At 46.8% G+C, this 13,550-nt stretch overlaps 1 long non-coding RNA gene across 1 annotated transcript in view; it reads left to right on the top strand.

The window, feature by feature from the left end:
* The first annotated feature begins 3,813 nt into the window (after nt 1-3,813).
* The window catches only part of LOC144805456 (uncharacterized), a 52,840-nt gene continuing 43,103 nt past the window's right edge, over nt 3,814-13,550 (top strand). Inside the window, exon 1 of the long non-coding RNA XR_013605522.1 lies at nt 3,814-3,903. This is a non-coding gene — a long non-coding RNA (uncharacterized LOC144805456). The remainder of the gene's footprint in view (nt 3,904-13,550) is intronic.

Here is a 13,550-nt window from a genome sequence, read left to right as displayed (position 1 = left end):
ATGCTAACGGGGAAAGCCTCAGCTAGCTGGTCTGATGAATGGTGGCCCTCACAATTGGGACCAGCTCCTGTTCCTAAAATATGCGTTAAAAATCTAGGCCTAAAATTAGATCAGTCATTAAATTAACCATGAAAGACCCCATTGCTGCCACTACTAGCTCCTGCTACTATAGTATGCGTTTACTCTGCAAAATTCTTCCCTACTTGCCTACTAATCACCGCAGAACCTTAGTTCAAGCCGTGGTCATCAGCCAATTAGACTATGGTAATGCTCTGTTGGCGGAAGTGGGAGAGACCCTGCTTACTAAATTACAAGTGATTCAGAACACGGCGGCCAGAATGTTACTGAACGCCCCTGCTGGCTCCCCTTCTGCTCCCTTGCTGAGAGAGCTGCATTGGTTACCTGTAAGGAAGAGATCCTTTTTCAAAATCTGTTGTCTCACTTACAATGCGCTGAATGGAAGAGGCCCTTACTATCTACAAAAGAAACTCACCTTTCATACACCGAACAGAAATCTCAGATCCAGTACTCTAGGCCTTCTACAGGTTCCTCGTATACGTTTGAGTCAGACTGGTGGAAATCTTTTTCGTATCTGGCCCCAAGATACTGGAATAAACTACTGCTGTCCCTAAACAAAATTTCCCTATACAGCACCTTTAGGAAACAACTAAAAGCATTCCTGTTCTAACTCTGTTCTGACCTTCAGTCCTCGGGCCAAATTTCTAGGTGAGCGCTGAGGTGTCCCCGGGTGAGTCATGCGCTATAGAAATTAACTTAACATAATAACATACATAACATGCCTCAATGTAGCTAAACCAGAACCCCTAAATGTGCGCTGCCAGCTTTGCTCAGTTTGACTTCTAATTATTAGAGCAGCGCTCCAGCACTTGACAGCTCAGAAAGCCATAAAAATGTGTGTCTTTGCATTTCAATACGGTGATGCGGACCACCACATTGAAATGTGTTAGTCTAACCCCTGATGCGTGGTTCTTGTCAGGCCTGCTCCCCTCAACGCAGGCCCCCTTGCAGTATGGTGCAAGGCTGCCTACATTGGCGCTAGGCAGCTAAATTCAGCACCAGCACAGGGAGAAATGCAAGGCTGCACTGTATTCTTGTAAATACGGTGTAGTCCTGCATTTCAGAAGTGGAGAGTGTGGCGTTAAGCCAAGGAGGCCAACGCCGTGCTCCAACTCTTCCTGGTAAATATGCCCCTTAATGACAACAGCCTGACCTATTTTATTTTATGGGAGCCTATGTTCCTACCTCATCTTAATCGGGCCCGAGGTGGGAATGATTTCCTAATCGCATCGTAATAGGGCCCTCAATTGGTAAGACACGTTCCCGATCCGATTTGGACATAGCAAATGCCGTTATGAGGCCTTCCTAACCACATCAGAATCAGGCCCTAAGGAGGGATTGTATGTTACAGCTGTGGACAGCCTTTTTTAAAGCACTGCTGCCTACAATATATGCTGTTTGCTGGAGCAGAGGGTGGGCCTCTCACTCTCTGAGCAGGACTCCCATGACCTTTGGAAAGATCATGGCAGTATACCTCAGGAGGTCAGGTTGAAATCAGTTATTTCAAGTTCCTACACCACTGGCACTGGACGCTGGAGTGGATCTATAAAGCACATATGGCAGACAATTCCAAGTGCTGGAGGTGCTGATGGTGTAGCGCACTCGCCTGTGACATTTTGCATTTCCTGTGGACTGTACAGTACTTTGTGCTACGGGGCTCCGTTTGGGATAACTTAATGACCAACCAAGGGGTGGCACCGCAATTCATGGCCCCTCAGACCTTGCTTCACAAAATGTCAATATTCCTGGATTTAACACCCCATGGTAAGAGTAAGCTGGCTACGGCCTTCATATTGTGAGTTGGTTTTTTGGGGGGCGACCATGGGGCCTGGCACCCTGACTTTTCTCTCCTGTTTCCATGTCCCTTCCCCTCCTGTTCCCCCTCGTCCTCCTTCCCTGATCTTCTGCGGGATCTTCTAGGACACATCACCTCTATCTGGAGATGGTATTTCATTTATCGTTTTTCCTGTTATCAATGTCGTCTCACCAGTTCTAGTTTACACAGTATCTTGGACTCTGCTGAAATGATAAACTTCAATCCCTGTTATATGCTCATTGTTTATGAAAAGTCAATAAAAAAATTAGATATTTAAAAAAGACACAGGGAGTGGTGTCACTTAACATTTGACTTTGACAATTCCAAAGGAAGAGACATTACTGAATTTATAGACATGATCAGAACAAATGTAAAGTGATAAAATTAACAACCAAGTCTCACTAAAATTGACATTCAATTTAACATTCCACTGAACTGTGTGCAATACTCATGGTGAAATATAAGAAAAGTTTTGCCACTAAAATGTGGGACAGAGAGTCTGCTCTGTGCCGAATAGTCACTTGTGAAGTTCTAGTTAATCCCCATATTTTTGAAGAATGAGCCAGGTTTGAGGGACACTTCAGACCGACCTCCAAATGTTTGAGTCACTCGTGATGAGTGAGGTTTGAGGGCTCTGATGTATGCACGTCCGAACTAATGTTGCTGTCGAGGCATTCAAGACTGCTTGCATGACAATGCTACAAAGAGTTGACACACTCACTAATCAACGGTGTACTGATGACGAGTGTACTATGATATAGGGGCCTATGGGAAGGAGTAGAATATTTTAGAGTCGTGAAATGCCCCTCCCCTGTTCCTCAGACCAGTAACACCCACTCATTGTTATGATACAATGCAAACTGTGTGAGACATTTCTGGTTCATACTTGATATCTCTATCTTAGGAATTAGTTGTTTCAAAGATAAATAGTTTTTTTTTTGTCAGTGAATCTTTGTTTAAAGACTGTAAACAAAACGACAAAGCCTGGAAGAGACCGCTATCTTAATATTTTAGGAGACAGTTGTGCTCTTAAACCAGAAACTCAAAACCTAATTAGAACCTACAATTTAGTCTTGTTTGAGGATATAAAACCGTATCAAATATAAGGAATAAGCCACAGACACAGGAAAATTAGAAATAAGCTGTTCCTTCAATTGTCGCTTTGACACATGACCTATTGATTTGATCTGGTGTTTAAAACTCCATGGTATTTACCTCTGTTTTCTTTGCTATCTAGCACGTTGTGGATTTGATAAACTGCAAATAAATGCATAGGCTGCCCAGTTTAATTGCAAAACTGACTGAAATACTCATATATTCTTTAAAATACCGATATATTCATTGAAATGCAGATATATATTCATTAAAATACAGACATATATTCATTAAAATACCGATATATTCATTGAAATACAGATATATATTCATTGAAATACAGACTTTCGCTTCCAGTTGTCACCTTTCTGTAAATACTGTTAAGTCCTTTACATCAGTGATTGGAAGATGCTCATCTGAAGTGAAGCTATAAATACTTTTTTACAGCAGCAACCAAGTGTGAGGCCCTGTACTTGAACTGTCTGACCCTTAAAAACATTCACGTCTGTGACATCTGAAATCCCAGGTCTTTACTGGTATAAATGCTTGTTTGTGTGAAATGTAGTCACTCTTAAAGACTGGAGGCGGCGGTTCCGTCAGCGGTCACCAGAGGGCGCTCCACGCCTGCTGATGAAACCCACTGATTTGCACACCTTATGAAAGGGAGAAGGGTTTCCTCTTCCGGGTCAGTGGTGGCAGAGACAGCACCAGCAGCAGCGGTGACATCACTTCCTGCCTCCCCTGGCGTGTCCAGCCTGCTGCAGAGGAGGAAGGAGCCCTGTCTATCTGTGCAGTTACCTCCATCTACAGACCCCCCCTCAGACCCCAGGTCTGCCCCCCTCAGACCCAGACCTGCCCCTCCCCCCCCTCAGGCCCCCAGGAGGAGGAGAGAGCCTGGACAGTTTTCTGCTCAGGTAGGAGAGCTGCCAACTCACTTGGCTGCAATTTATGAATCCAAGGATCAGACACCAGCCCCCCCCCCCCGCTGGCATTCATGGTGAGGTCAGGAGAGCTCAGCACCCCTGAGTGGGGTGCAGAGGAGGCGAGGCCTGTTCAAGGGAGAGGCAGAAGAGGTGAGGCCTGTCCAGGGGTGCAGAGGAGGAGAGGCCTGTCCAGGGGTGCAGAGGAGGAGAGGCCTGTCCAGGGGTGCAGAGGAGGAGAGGCCTGTCCAAGGGAGAGGCAGAAGAAGTGAGGCCTGTCCAGGGGTGCAGAGCAGGAGAGGCCTGTCCAGGGGCAGAAGAGGTGAGGCCTGTCCAGGGGTGCAGAGGAGGAGAGGCCTGTCCAGGGGTCCGAGGAGGTGAGGCCTGTCCAAGGGAGAGGCAGAAGAGGTGAGGCCTGTCCAGGGGTGCAGAGGAGGAGAGGCCTGTCCAGGGGTCCGAGGAGGTGAGGCCTGTCCAAGGGAGAGGCAGAAGAGGTGAGGCCTGTCCAGGGGTGCAGAAGAGGAGAGGCCTGTCCAGGGGTGCAGAGGAGGTGAGGCCTGTCCAAAGGAGAGGCAGAGGAGGAGAGGCCTGTCCAGGGGTGCAGAGGAGGAGAGGCCTGTCCAGGGGTGCAGAGGAGGAGAGGTCTGTCCAGGGGTGCAGAGGAGGTGAGGCCTGTCCAGGGGTGCAGAGGAGGAGAGGCCTGTCCAGGGGTGCAGAGGAGGTGAGACCTGTCCAGGGGTATAGAGGAGGGGAGGCCTGACCAGGGGTGCAGAGGAGGAGAGGTCTGTCCAGGGATGCAGAGGAGGTGAGACCTGTCCAGGGGTATAGAGGAGGTGAGGCCTGACCAGGGGTGCAGAGGAGGAGAGGTCTGTCCAGGGGTGCAGAGGAGGAGAGGCCTGTCCAGGGGTGCAGAGGAGGTGAGGCCTGTCCAGGGGTGCAGAGGAGAAGAGGCCTGTCCAGGGGTGCAGAGGAGGTGAGGCCTGTCCAGAGGTGCAGAGGAGGAGAGACCTGTCCAGGGGTGCAGAGGAGGTGAGGCCCGTCCAGTGGTGCAGAGGAGGAGAGGCCTGTCCAGGGGTGCAGAGGAGGAGAGGTCTTTCCAGGGGTGCAGGGGAAGTGAAGCCTGTCCAGGGGTGCAGAGGAGGTGAGGCCCGTCCTGAGGGGTGCAGGGGAGATGTCTGTCCAGAGGGAGCAGAGGAGGCTAGGCCTGTCCGGGGTGCAGAGGAAGTGAAGCATGGCCTGTCCATGAGGTTAAGTGCAGGTGAGGCCTGTCCAGGAGTGCAGAGGAGGTGGTACCTGTCCTGAGCTGGGGGTGCAGAGGAGGTGAGGCGTATCCGGGAGGGGTGCAGAGTGGTTGAGGCGTGTCCAGGAGGATGCAGAGGAGTGGAGGCGTGTCGTATGCTGGGATGAAACCTGCCCTGTAGGGGTAGGAGGTGAGGCCAGTCCTGTTCTCTTGGTATGAAGAATGTGGACCGCCTCAGCCACTGCTCTCACCGCCCAGAGATGCTCCTTTCCAGACATATCATTTTATTTTAAGAGCTCATAATTCGAGTTTTCGAAAAGTATCTGGAGTTACCATTGAGCCGCAGATGGCTCCTGACAAAGGCATACATCTCCTCCAAGCATGGAGTTTATTTTTAGGTTTCGATTGGCTGAAAGCTGCGCACTGCGCAGCTTTTCGGTGCACTGCGCAGCTTTTCGGCGCAGCCGAAATCTTATGTCTACAGTATGTGGCTTGGGAATCCGCCCTCTGTTCCATTGGCTAGCTCCATAAAAGGAGGCTAGCCATTGGAACAGAGATCTGTCCATCAATTGCGGAGCAGATTCGGGGGCGTTCCCGAGAATTTTAGGCTTTTGCCACGTCATGCGCCTGTGAGCGGGTTTATTTTTTTTTTTTGTCGAGGTTTTTTTTGCTCATTCCGCCAGGCCGACCGCCGCCGGAGGAAGTCCAGGTGAGTTGCTTTGATTTTTCTTCCCTTCTGCCTTTTGATGATTGTGCCCTTTCCTGCCCCCCCTCCCGCTGTCCGTGTGCCTGTTCCCGCACCCCCCTCCCGCTGTCCGTGCCTCCGGCCCCTGCTGCCTCACGAGCGCTTGTTTTTTATTAATGCACACGCTGTCCGTGTCTCCAGCCCCTGCTGCCTCACGAGCGCTTGTTTTTTATTAATGCACACGTTTTTTATTAATGCACACAGCTGCGTGGCAGTAAAGCCGTGCAGCCAATGCTTGTTTATTATATATTTTTCTCTTTTTAACCCATCAGTCGACTCCATTTACACACTTGGGGGACAAATGTGATTCATGTTTCTCACGCAGTCAAACTTTGCACACTTGGGGAGAGTTATTCGTGGGCAGACAGTTTCTACACTTGGGGAGAGCTGTGCTTCACATTTCTCTAAGAGACACAATTTCTACACTTGGGGAGATAGGAGCTTCATATTTCAAAAGCAGACACGGTTTCCACACTTGTGGGAGAGCTGTGTTTCACGTTCCACTATCAGACACAATTTCCGCACATGGGGAGAATTGTGCTTCATGTTTGACATGCAGACACAATCTCCACACTCAGGAAGAGATAAGGTTTATGCTTCTCAGGCAAACACAATTTCCACACCGGGGAAGGGCTGTGGTTCACACTTCTCCACCAAGTACAACTGTCTCAATTGGGAAGAGTCTAACCTAATTCTTCGCCAGCAGGCACTTTTCACACTTGGGAGAGTTGGACGTCATACTTCAAGTGACACACTTTCCACACTTGGGGAGAGCTGAGCATTAACCATATTCAAGGTGCAAGCACAATCTGTGCAAAGAGATAGATACAATCTGTGCATGTTAGCGATCACCTTCACAACTGACCAGCAGGTTTAACTCATGTGTTTGGGTTACACTCCTGTTTCCTAACTCACCTCCCTCCCCAGCCTGTTTGAATACAGTTTGCATTTGCTGTGGCATCTGCTTCCACACACTTTGTATACACAGCGAGGGTTTCCGTTCTCACAGACTGGCTGCACGTTCAGCGTTCATCGTTCACGCGCATGACCGCTCCCTCCGTCATACAGCGGCGCGTGCAGCCTGACCACCAGGCCCATGCTCACGTCCTGCTCCTCACAAGGCCCAGCTCACATCCTGGTCCACCAGGCCCCAGCTCACCTCCTGGTCCACCAGGCCTCGGCTCACGTCCTGGTCCTCAAAAGGCCCTGGCTCACATCCCGGTCCACCAGGCCCCAGCTCACGTCCTGGTTTACCAGGCTGTCTTGCCACTGGCCTGACAAGTAACACAAGAGCTCAGAAACTCTTTTACTTTTTGATTCATCTGGGGCCAGTAGAAATGACTAACTAGCCTTTCCCAAATTTTGGTCTGCCCCAGATGTCCAGCTAGGGGGATGTCATGAGCTAAAGTTAGGAGTAACTCCCTGAACTTCTGTGGCACTACCACCCTCCTGGTAGCTCCAGGCTTGGGGTCTCTTGCCTCATCATACAGTATTCCCTCCTCCCAATAGGCTCTGTGGGTACCACTGACATCTCCCTTGGCTTCTGAACAGCTTGCTCTCAAGAGTAGGGAATTCTCGTGGCCCTGGCACAGCTCTTCCCTAGTGGGTCCCCCTGGGCCCAGGAGTCCAGCCTGGTAAGGATCAAGGCTCAGGTCCCTCTAGGGTTTTCAAGTCCTCTCCCTGAGAGGAGAGGGGTCTTGAGAGGTTTGCTGTGTAGAAGCTGGCTCCCCAGTCTTCTTGTCTTTTCTCTTGGTTGGTTGGGCCATAGTTTCAGGCTCCAAACCTAGTTGTTCACTGTGCTTTTTGCTCTGTGCTCTGGTTTGCACACACACACCAGTCTAGGAATACCCAGCATGGCTGCATGGGTTACTCACTCCACCTCAGGCCAGACTGAGGTTTCTAGATCATTTCCAAGCAGTGGAGAGACCACTACTAGTTTTAGGCCAGAAACCTCCCCCCAATTCAATGTCACCATAGCCATAGGGCGTTGAGTGCTAATGCTGTCAGCATTGGTGACTGGGTAGGTTTTCCCAATCCGGTATTGATCTGGGGAAACCAGCATTTCGTTCACCATCGTGATGCTGGCACCTGTATCCCTCAGGGCTTCTATTTTTGTTCCATTAATGGAGGGGTATTGTAAATACATTTTACAAGTGGGTGGCCACCCAGCTACACTGGCAAACTCCATATCCCCCAAGGAGACTAGACTAGCTTGAGTGTACTCCCAGATTTACTCTGGACACTCCTCTGATCCCATCCGTAGATTCACTGTCCCTGGAGTAGCTCGAATGGGTACCTTAGGGGTTTTGTTGTAGAGGCAGTTCTTATCTACAGTTAAATGTCCCAACTTCTTACAGTTGTTACAATAGGCCTTGTTAGGATCAAAGTTACTTCCCCTACAGGGGTGAGGCACATAGTGAGTAGTTTGGGACCCACCCACCTGCACAGGTGTTTGGGGCCTTTTAGAAGACTCAGACTTTTTATCTGGGGGATTCTCACCACCTTTCCCCTGGGGAGGTTTTGTGACCACTTTCTTTTGGTCACCCCCAGTGGCTGTCCTTGTCACTCTAGTCTTGACCCAGTGGTCTGCCTTCTTTCCGAATTCTGTTTATTTTTTTATTTAGCAACACTTGAAAATTGTACAAAAGAGAGAGCATATTACAAATATCACATGAATCAGCATAAATATTTCATAAAATAATTACAAATCGGATGGATAATACCTCACATTATTAGGGAATATAAAAGTACATCGAATAAAGATTTTTAACAGTGCTAATAATTTTAAAATCTTTAAGATCTTTAAAGTTTTAGACACATTATAAGATACAGGTATTAAAAGGCTAAACAAAGAAATGGTAGTTCATTATGCAGATCTATTACCATTATTCCAAGCATAAATGGGCTCCCAAATTTTATATCCTTGCACTCTAGCGTTTTTCCCTCTACACGCGTATATTGCCTTTTCTTGATTGAAGATCCCCAGAAACCGTGCCAACCATATTTGAAAATTAAGGGGATCTGCCTCCTTCCATCGAGCTGCAAGGATTATTCTGTATAATGCAGTACCCATGAAGAGGCATGTTTCCTCTTCCTTAGTGTGCCTTAGAGTATTATCATATCCCAGAAGATATAGAGTGGATGATTCAGCTACTGTGTGACCGAACACTTCTTGCCAAAAACCAGCTAACATTTTTCTAAAAGATGTTAGTTTATCACATTCATAAAACATGTGAATCAAATGTGCAGGGCTTATTCCACATCTAGGACATTCTGCATTCGCTCTTTTCCCCGAAGAGTGCAGGTTGGCTGGTGTATAATACAAGTTATATATCGTTTTATACAACTGTGCTTTTAAGTTGGAGGAAACAAATAGCTTAGATAAGAGCCGCAATGACATATCGATGTCGACATTGGGATTATTGAGTTTACTTGCCCAGACAGCTTCAACATTCTCCAAGTCATCCTTCTGGCTTTCTATTAATATGTCATAGAGGGTACCTATCCTAGTTGAGGATTTTGCTCTACAATCCATTAAGGGAATGTTAGCGAGGGAAATATTTGGAGTTTTCAAGTTAAGGATCGTATTGACTTGGATACATTTAAAAACATCTGTATTCGGGATTGAGATATTGTTTTGAAGATACAGAAACCTAGTAGCTGGAACTGGATAAAGGAAGTCCCCTACAGTTAGAACCCCCAGATTTTCCCATCTACTCGAAATGTTATCATTGACTTGTACTGGCAACAAGGAAGAATGCCATAATGGTGTATATTTATTACATTTTAAAATATTGAGATGTCTCGCAGTTTTTTTCCAGATTCTCCAGGCACTATTTATAATCTTAAACTTGACCTTCTTAAAGTATAATGGTTCTACCTGTTTTACCAAGAGGCCTTTTGCCTTATTACCTAACGCTAGATTGACGGTATGGGATTCACTTCTATGGTTGACTCTGTTGTTTTTATATTAAATAGCGGTGACATTTGCTGGAGTAAAGTAGCCCACAGGTAGAGCATTATATTAGGGATGGCTAAGCCCCCTCTGTGTCAGGGAAGGGACAGATAGTTCAGAGCTCTCCTTACTTTCCCATAGTTCCAAATAAACTTACTCATTTGGGATTCAAATGTTTTGATGACTTTGTCTTCCACTATTAATGGGATAGCACGAAACAAATACAACACCCTAGGAAGAATGTTCATTTTGAGAAAGTTACCTCTCCCAATTATTGAGAGGTGCAGACTGTCAACCCTCTTTAGGTCTTTCTTAATGGTTTTGAGGAGGGACTCATAGTTTAATTCAATGATCTTCCCTATCTTAGGGGATATACATATTCCTAGATACACTGCGTTATCTACCTTCTTAGGGTCTTCGAACCGTATATTTTCAGTACAAATAACCGCTGTTTTATCACGGTTGAGAGAGTACCCAGAGATCTGACCAAAAGCTTGAGTGATTAGCTCTATTTCCGGTATTGCCTCGGTGGGGTTAGGTGTTACTACCGCCACGTCATCGGCGTACGCCAGTATCTTAGTATAATGGGGGCCAACCGTGATTGGTTTAATTACATAACTTGCGATTAGTTTCAAGATCAAGGGATTTATATAAATGGCAAATAAAATCGGGGAACAGGGACATCCCTGCCTTGTTCCTCTTAATATATCAAATAGCCTACATTCCTGGCCCATCACTAGTACCCTGGCCTTTGGATAATGGTACATTGCCCTAATTGACTTCATAAGACATGGCCCAAAGTTATTTTTATCAAGCACTGCCCATAGGAATTCCCAAGAAACTCGGTCGAAAGCCTTCTCGTCATCAACAAGAATCATCGACATCTGGCCCCCCGTCGCATTCATGATATTAAATAGCGTTATGGCCCTACGTGTATGATCTGTGGTAGACTTGGCGGGGATAAAGCCATGTTGCCATGGGGAGACCAGATGTTCGACGATCCTCCTGAGCCGATTAGCCAAGATCTTTGAGTATAGCTTCGAGTCTGAGTTTATTAAAGAAATTGGGCGGTATGATGAAGGTAGTTTAGGGGGCTTTCCCTTTTTTGGGAAAATGACTATATTCGTCTCCTTCCCTGAATCCGGAATGATGCTGCTCCCTTGAATCCCTACAAATAGATCTAACAGATAGGGTGTTATAAATCTCCCAAAACTTTATACAATTCTAGAGGCAGTTCGTCACGGCCCGCGGCTTTACCCGAGGCCAATTCTGATAGGGCGAGTTGTACTTCAATATGCGTAATATTCTTTTCCAGGTCTTCCCTAGTAATATCGTCTATGACCTTATTTGATCCAGACTCGGTTAGCCATCTAGTCAGGGCCTCTTTGATTACTTCATAATCGAGCGTAGTCTCATTTTGATATGGTTTTTGGTAGTATTTTCTAAAAGTTTCTAATATATCTTCCGGCGATGTATATTCCTGACCCTCTACCTCAAAGATGGTGATTGTATTAAGAGGCTGCTTCTGGCGGGTATGTAAAGCAAGCTGCTTCCCAACTTTCTCCCCATCTTCGTAGAACTTATTACGATTTGACTGGAAGGTCTCAGCCGCCTTCTTGGTGAGCCTACTATTTAGCTCAGTTTTAAGAATAAGCATTTTTCTTAGAGTCGATCCCCCATCCTCGCCTCGCATTATTAGAGTGGTGTGCTTTTCCTCTATTTTAGCTAACACTTACATCTGTAGCTTATTAGCCTTATCTGCATCTTTCCTGCGCTTAGCTACAAAACTAATTGTCTCCCCCTAAGTGCGGCCTTGAAGCAATCCCAGACTGTGCCCCGGGATGCACTATATCAGTTACAGTCAAAGAAACCCTGAGTCCATATCTTAATGTATTCAATATAGTCTTTATTTAGAAGCAATTTTCTATCAAAAGCCCATACTGACCGAGGCCTGTTAAGATTGGTGATATCGAGTGTAAGGGTTAAAAGATTGTGATCCGAGATGATCTTTAAGAATTTACTAATTAGTGCCTTGTCTGAGCAATCTCTGGTTACCCATATGTAGTCGATCCGGACATATTTGTTGTGAGGATGTGAGAAATAAGTATAACCGGGGTCAGAGTGTCATTTTATGTCCCATATGTCTATTAAATCGAAACTCTCTTTAAGCTGGGAAATGGCTCTAAACACTTTTGGTTTACGTCCAGCGTATGTATATTTGTCTTGGTTTTGTCTTGCCCCATTTTGCCTCAGAGAAATATTAAAATCCCCACAAAATATCAATGTTCTGGGCTAAGAGGCTAACTCCAATTTAAGTTCCCTAAATGTAGAGGGATAGTCCTGGTTAGAGGCATATATTGAACAAATTGTAATATCAATTTTGAGCTCAACGATAACCCACCTTCCCAGGGGATCAGCTGCCTTACGTATGGCCTGTCCCAAAAAGGGTCTAGCTAATATGGCAACACCTCGGGTTCTAGATGTGTGTGTTGTAGTTACCACCAAGTTAAATCCAGGGACCTTCAATGAATCTCTTTCTTCCCATGGGATATGGGTCTCTTTTAGACATAGTACATCAAATGGATTTTGACTAAATATCCCACACAGCCGAGCCCTTTTTTCCCTATCATTGAGTCCCGCCACATTCCAGGAACATATTTTCAGCTTATCCATAATATTTTATTTTTTGTGGCTTAGATGTAGTAGACTTGTTATAGATTCTGGTTTTACCATGTGAAAAATGTATGCTTAACCTATACATTTTATTTGTACAATTTTGGATGCTTTTTTTTTTAACATCTCTTTTTATTGAAAGATCACAATATCACCGCAGTACCCCGAACCCCCGGAGGGATTGCAATCAAATTCTTCCATCAGCAATTACGATCTGTACAATATATAGCTATATCCCCCCATCCCCCAACAACCCTCCACCCAACAGGCCCTCCCCCACCGTAACGCCCACCCTGACCCCGGTCTTCCCCCCGCACAGTGTTGCCAAGTCCCTACGTAACACAGAAGTGAAATACACATACAACAACCTTGTGTACTATATCGCCCCCTGGAACCCTCCCGCTGGCCCCTCATCGTCTCTAGGTAATGCCGGCGGCCCCAGCCATATCCCCCTGTAATCTGCCCACCGTTTCCATATTTTGTAGTGTTTCTTAGGGCTGTCTCTGGCTTCATAAACAGGTTGTTCCAATCCCATACAAAAGTCATGGCCCTTTTTCCATACCGTCACTCTAGGAGCCCGAGGGTCTTTCCAGGCTTTAGCTATATCCCTCTTTGCGATCGTGAGGCCCAGTAGCAACAAATGTCTCTTGTAAACATTGCCCCCCACTCCCTCAAGGACATGAAGGAGCCCCAATTTGGGGGTGTGTGGGAGTTCCCAGCCCAGTACCTCCGACAGGCAGTCCCACACTCCCCTCCACCATTGCGTCAACCTGTCACAGCTCCATACTGTATGCAGGAAGGTCCCAACTGCTTGACCACATCTCAGGCATTCGGGGGACGCAATCAAACCTGCCTTCCACAATCTCTCCCGGGTGTAATAGGCCCTGTGCAAATATTTGAATTGAATAAAGCGCACAGCGATAGCCGCTCCCCTTGGGGCCTCAAGTGCTTCCCGCCAATCCTCTTCCTCCAATTCACCCACATCCCCTGTCCAGACCTCCCGCAGGTGTTGTCGGGACGATGAACAG

This window comes from Lissotriton helveticus, assembly GCF_964261635.1.
Source record: "Lissotriton helveticus chromosome 1_1 unlocalized genomic scaffold, aLisHel1.1 SUPER_1_unloc_10, whole genome shotgun sequence".
In the NCBI taxonomy this organism is placed as follows: domain Eukaryota; kingdom Metazoa; phylum Chordata; class Amphibia; order Caudata; family Salamandridae; genus Lissotriton; species Lissotriton helveticus.
The sequence above is the reverse complement of the archived record's forward strand: the minus strand, read 5'-3'. Positions and strand labels throughout refer to the sequence as shown.